A 5,855-nucleotide genomic window follows, 5' to 3' on the forward strand; every position below is an offset into this window, starting at 1 on the left:
GGGGTGGACTTGTTGGCGCCTCGCCTGGAAACTTGATAAACTTCTTCTGCCATAGAATGAACTGGCGCTTGACATCTCCAAGTCTTGTCGCCCCTTTAGGTGTAGCAATGTCAATGTCCAGGTCCTCAAACCCTTTGACTATGTCCTCCACCGTGACACGAGCATAGCCATCTTGAATGGGGTTGTTGTGGTGGAGTGCTCCAGGTGGTAAAGCACTGCCGATGGCTACCTTCATGGACATGTTCCCGATAGGATAATACAGATGACATGCTTTCATCTCCTTTATATCGTCCACGGGGTAGCGAGGTGGCTCCGGTGCAGTAATTTCGACCACCAGAGGCTCCGGTGCAGTAATTTCGATCGTCGGTGCATCAGCCGATGGGGCCTCCGTGGAAGCCACGCCGCTTCTCCGCTCGCTGGCCGCTTCCGAGATCCAATGGATGATCTTCATGCTGCGCCCGAGCTGCATCTCTTTCGGCTACTAGTACACTCACGGTTTTCTTCATGACATCCATTTCCGATGCCAACCGCGCCACAACATCTGCTTCCCGATCCATCTTTCTCTTACGGCTTCAGTAACCGTACGGGTCATCGTTCCGGGGAACCCTATTTTCCACGGAATGGGCCCCATGCCTCGTACACGTCCTCCGTGTTCGGGATTCCCGAGGGCTTTGTCGTGGCGTCGTTCTCTCTGTTGAACTTGATCCTCCCCTCTTGAGCATCCCTCATTGCCTCAATAAGCTTTTGGGTGGGTGTAATTATTTTGCCCCGGTAAACACACTCCCATGTCTCCGGGTTCAGCGATCCCCCATGCCCGTACCACCAGCTTTTGGCCCTTGGGTCCCATCCCTCCGTACCTGGACGGATTCCTCGCGCCCTCAGCTCGTTCTCCATCTTCTCCCACCTAGGCTGCCAAAATCGGTACCCTCCTGGCCCCATTTTATGATTGTACTCCTTCTTGGCCGCATTATCCTTATTTTTTTTCGATATTTCAAGGAACTGCTCCGATTTCTTTTGCTTCACAAATTCTGGCCAATCATGTTGCGGTTTCTCATATTGTCCTTTGAAATCCGGAGTCTTGCCCTGCTTGACAAAGTCATGGGCTAGATTTTGCTTGTATTTCCGGAATGCGTTGGACATCTTAGAAAGAGCGAACTGTTTGACTAGCTTGCACCTCTCCTTGTTTTCCGCAATCTTGTTACCCTCCTCATCGTATTTGCGGTATTCCGGAGGTAGAACGAAATGTTCCATAAGCTTTTTGAAGCAATCTTTTTGTTCTCTTATCGACAAAAGTGAAACCAACACGTGCCTTCTTTGGCTCATTCCACTCCTGGACGGTGATCGAGACGTTGTCTCTAACAACGGCTCCGCATTGGCTGATAAACTTGGTGGCGTTCTTGGTGGGCTCCAGCGGCCTGCCGGTTGCTTCCTTGACAACATCGATGGTGCATGTTTCTCCTGCTTTCATCGTCTTGGTTGCGCCACGCTTTGACGACGACGTACTCGATTGTTTCGACGATCCGGCCGAGGGCTAAAATAAGAAAGAGAGGCGCGCGCGTTAGTACACACATATTTATTCAAATCGGTTAGTTTGTATCACCGGAGGCTCAATGTATATATATATACCTCGGCGCCGGAGGTGGTTGCTACTTCCAATTGAAGATCGTCGTTTATCGACGTTTCTTCGGCACCATCTTGCTGACCATGCCCTTCATCTTCACCCTCAAGGTTCGGATAAGAAGAGATATCATCTTCTTCTTGTCCGGTCGGCACATATAGAACATCGCCTTTTATGATGCCGAAGATATGTTCTTCGACGTCCGGATCATAGTTGTCCATAATCGGGTCAGCTCTATCGTCCGCCATATGTCGAGTCCCGAAAACATGTAGTCAAAACAAATTAATTGTGTATATGCATTATCACATCTCTTCTCTACATATAAACGAGAGACCGGTGGCGGTGGCGAAAGGGCGGTGGCGAAAGGGCGGTGGCGGTGCCGAGGACACATAACCCTCGCGGTGGCGGTGCCCCCTCCGTATACGCGCGGTGGTGAAATAGCGGTGGCAAAAGGAGGGGGCGAGGAAGGGGTGGGAGAGGGTGTCGCGGAAGAGGGAGGCGAGGACGAGCGCGTTGGCGTTGGCGCGTTGACGGCGTTGGCGTTGGCGCGTTGAATAGAGGCGGTAGCGTTGACGGCGTTACATTTTTATGAATAGAGGTAGCGTTGGCGCGTTGACGGCGTTGGCGACGGTACGGCGGCGTTACAATTTTAGTTCATTTTTTATTAAGTCAAAATTTTAGTTCATTTTTTATTAAGTCAATTTTTATTAAGTCAAAATTTTAGTTCATTTTTATTAAGTCAAAATTTTAGTTTTTAATTAAGTCAAAGTTTTTAATTAAGACAAAGTTTTTAATTAAGTCAAAATTTTAGTTATTTTTTTAGTACCCATTTTAGTTCAATTTTTATTAAGTCAAAGTTGTAGTAATTTGTTAGTACCCATTTTTTAGTACACTTTATTTAAGTTCCAATTTGATTTAAGTTACAAAATTTAATTTGTTAAAGTTCCAATTTGATTTAAGTTCCAATTTGATTTAACAAATTTAATTTATTAAGTCAAAATTTTAGTCAATTTTTTAGTACCCATTTTGTAATTTGATTTAAGTTCCAATTTAATTTGTTAAAGTTCCTCTCTCTCTGTGGCCGGCGCGCGGCCTCTCTCATCTCTCTCTGTAAGCGCGCGCGGCGACGAACGGCGAACAGCCGGCGAACGGCGGGCCGGGCGGCGGCGACGAACGGCGAACGGCGAACGGCGCGCGGCGCGAACGGCGAACGGCGAACGACGAACGGCGAACGACGAACGGCGCGCGGAGAACGGCGCGCGGCGGGGACGAAGAATCGCGCGCGGCGGGGACGAAGAATCGGGCGGGGCGAGACGTACGGCGGCGGCGTCACGGCGCGCGTCGAGGGCGCTGGCGGGGCGTGGCGGCGGCTGCTCGGGGCGGCGGCGGGGCAGGGCGTCGTGCTGCAGAGAGGGAGACGGATCGATCGAGGCGAGGAAGAAGAAGTGCGAACCGCCCGCTCGCGCGGGGAAATATATAGCCCCCCCTTTAGTCGCGGTTGGGGAGGCGACCCGCGACTAAAGGGGACCCTTTAGTCGCGGTTGGCCAGGCCAACCGCGACTAAAGGCTTTTTCGCCGGGTTTTTCGTTCCCGCGCGCAGAGACCTTTAGTCGCGGTCTTTTTTCAAATTACTTTTCTTTTTCAAAATCATAAAATACAAATAATATATCAAAAAATTCACAAAAATAAAACTAATTCTATTCAAAATGTTGAAAATACAAATAATATACCAAAAAATTCAGAAAAATAAAACTAATTCAATTCAAAATGTTAATAATACAAATAATATATCAAAAAATTCAGAAAAATAAAACAAATTCATTTCAAAATGTTAATAATACAAATAATACATCAAAAAATTCAGAAAAATAAAACTAATTCAATTCAAAATGTTAATAATACAAATAATATATCAAAAAATTCAGAAAAATAAAACAAATTCATTTCAAAATGTTAATAATACAAATAATACATCAAAAAATTCAGAAAAATAAAACTAATTCAATTCAAAATCTTAAAAATACAAATAATATACCAAAAAATTCATAAAAATAAAACTAATTCAATTCAAAATTTTAAAAAATACAAATAATATATCAAAAAATTCAGAAAAATAAAACTAATTCAATTCAAAATTTTAAAAATACAAATAATACATCAATAAATTCATAAAAATAAAACCAGTTCTTCCCGGCCGCCTCTATCTTCTCGTTGGTCCCCTCTTCCCGCCTCTGTCTCCGCCGACCCCCTCTTCCCGCCTTTTTCTTCCCGCCATTTCTTCCTTGTCTTTCCGCCTCTTTCTTCCCGCCAATTTTTTCCCGCCAATTTCTTCCCGCCACTTTCTTCCCGCCAATTTCTTCCCGCCACTTTCTTCCCGCCTCTTTCTTCCCGCCTCTTTCTTCCCGCCTCTTTCTTCCCGCCTCCTGTCTTCCCGCTCCCATTTTTCCCGCCATTTGTCACTACATATATGTAGCCCGGCTTGGCCGCATTATCACATCTCTACAATCTCTCATCACTCTCTCATGGCTTCCACCGCACCCACTCTAACCTACCGGCGAGGTGGAGGAGCTTTGCGCCTCGAACTACCCTTGCCCACCGGGCTACCGCGTCCCCACCGGTCCGGAGCCTAAGCGCCGGCGGCGTGCCGGTCCCTCCCGTCCCTCGAGTGCTGCGCGCCGGGCGGCCATCACGAACCACTACTACCTCGACCTCACGCCGGAGCAGCGGATGAATCCCCGCTGGCATCCCGATAACCAGCATACTTGGGACGCCTTTTTCATCAATCGGCGTGAGAGGGCGCTCGCCAGGTATGAGGAGGACGGTCTGCCTCCTGGAAACTTCCACGAGGCCGGCCGTCGGCTATGGTGGTACGGCCGGACTCCGCAGAGCGTCATGGACTACATCACGGCCGGCGATATCCCCCGCCTGCGCTACCCTCGCCTCGAGCCACGAGCGCCGCCCGACGACAGCGACGACAGCAGCGACGACGATGGCGGCAACTTAGAAGGCGACGACTACCAGTACAACGACAGCGGCTATGAAGACTACAAGTATGCATATTACACGCCTAGGCAGGAGTATGACTAAATAGACCCAAATTTCATGTATGCAGGAGTATGACTTAGTCACTCCAAATTTCATGTATCATCAGTGCTATCTCGAGTCAATTGAATCATTCGAAAATGGACACCAAACACATCACGGGTAATATAATTCACATGATCCATTCAACAAAGTTTGGTACAATAAATTATTACACATCATTTCTTTCCTTGTGTCCCTTCTTGCTTACGATTGTGCCGTATCCATGGAGCATCCTCATCATTTAACTTAATGCTTGGGTCGGTGTTCACTTTGAAGGCGGAATTTCAGCAAACATATTATAATCTTCTGACATGTCTGTCTTGTCCTCCACTCCCACGATGTTTCTTTTCCCTGAAAGAACAATGTGGCGCTTTGGATCATCGCATGATGTACTGATCGTTTTCTTATCTTTCCGTTTCCTCGGTTTGCTACTCATGTCCTTCACATAGAAAACCTGAGCGACATCTTTCGCTAGGACAAATGGTTCGTCAAGGTAACCAAGATTGTTGAAATCCACCATTGTCATTCCGTATTGCTGGTCCACCTTTACCCCACCTCCTCGTTAGCTTGAACCATTCGCACCGGAACAAAGGGACCCTAAAGGAGGGTCCATAGTCAAGTTCCCATATCTCCTCTATGTAACCATAATATGTGACCTTTTGCCCATTCTCGGTTGCCGCATCAAAGCGGACACCACTCGTTTTGGTTGGTGCTCTTTTTATCTTGGGCGATCGTGTAAAATGTATTCCCATTTATCTCGTACCCTTGGAAAGTCGTTATAGTCGAAGATGGTGTCTTGGCCAACATGTACGACTGATCTACAACATGTTCGTCATTCATTAAATGTTTTCTCAACCAACTGCCGAAAGTCTCCATGTGGGCCTTCCTAATCCAGGATTCGGGCTTCCCGGGGTTTTCCGAGCGTAAAATATTCTTGTGTTTCTCAAAGTACGGAGCCACCAAGCTGGAATTGGTCGAACCGTGTGGTGTGCTTCAGTCAGAGAATGGCCGTCCATACATATCGTTGATTTCCTTCCGATCGTGCCTTTTCCACTTAGTCTCCCCTCGTGCCGCGATCGAGGAAGACCAATCGGCTTAAGGTCAGGAATAAAGTCAACACAAAACTCAATTACCTCCTCATTTCCATAGCCCT

This window comes from Lolium rigidum, chromosome 7, assembly GCF_022539505.1.
Source record: "Lolium rigidum isolate FL_2022 chromosome 7, APGP_CSIRO_Lrig_0.1, whole genome shotgun sequence".
Lineage (NCBI taxonomy): Eukaryota > Viridiplantae > Streptophyta > Magnoliopsida > Poales > Poaceae > Lolium > Lolium rigidum.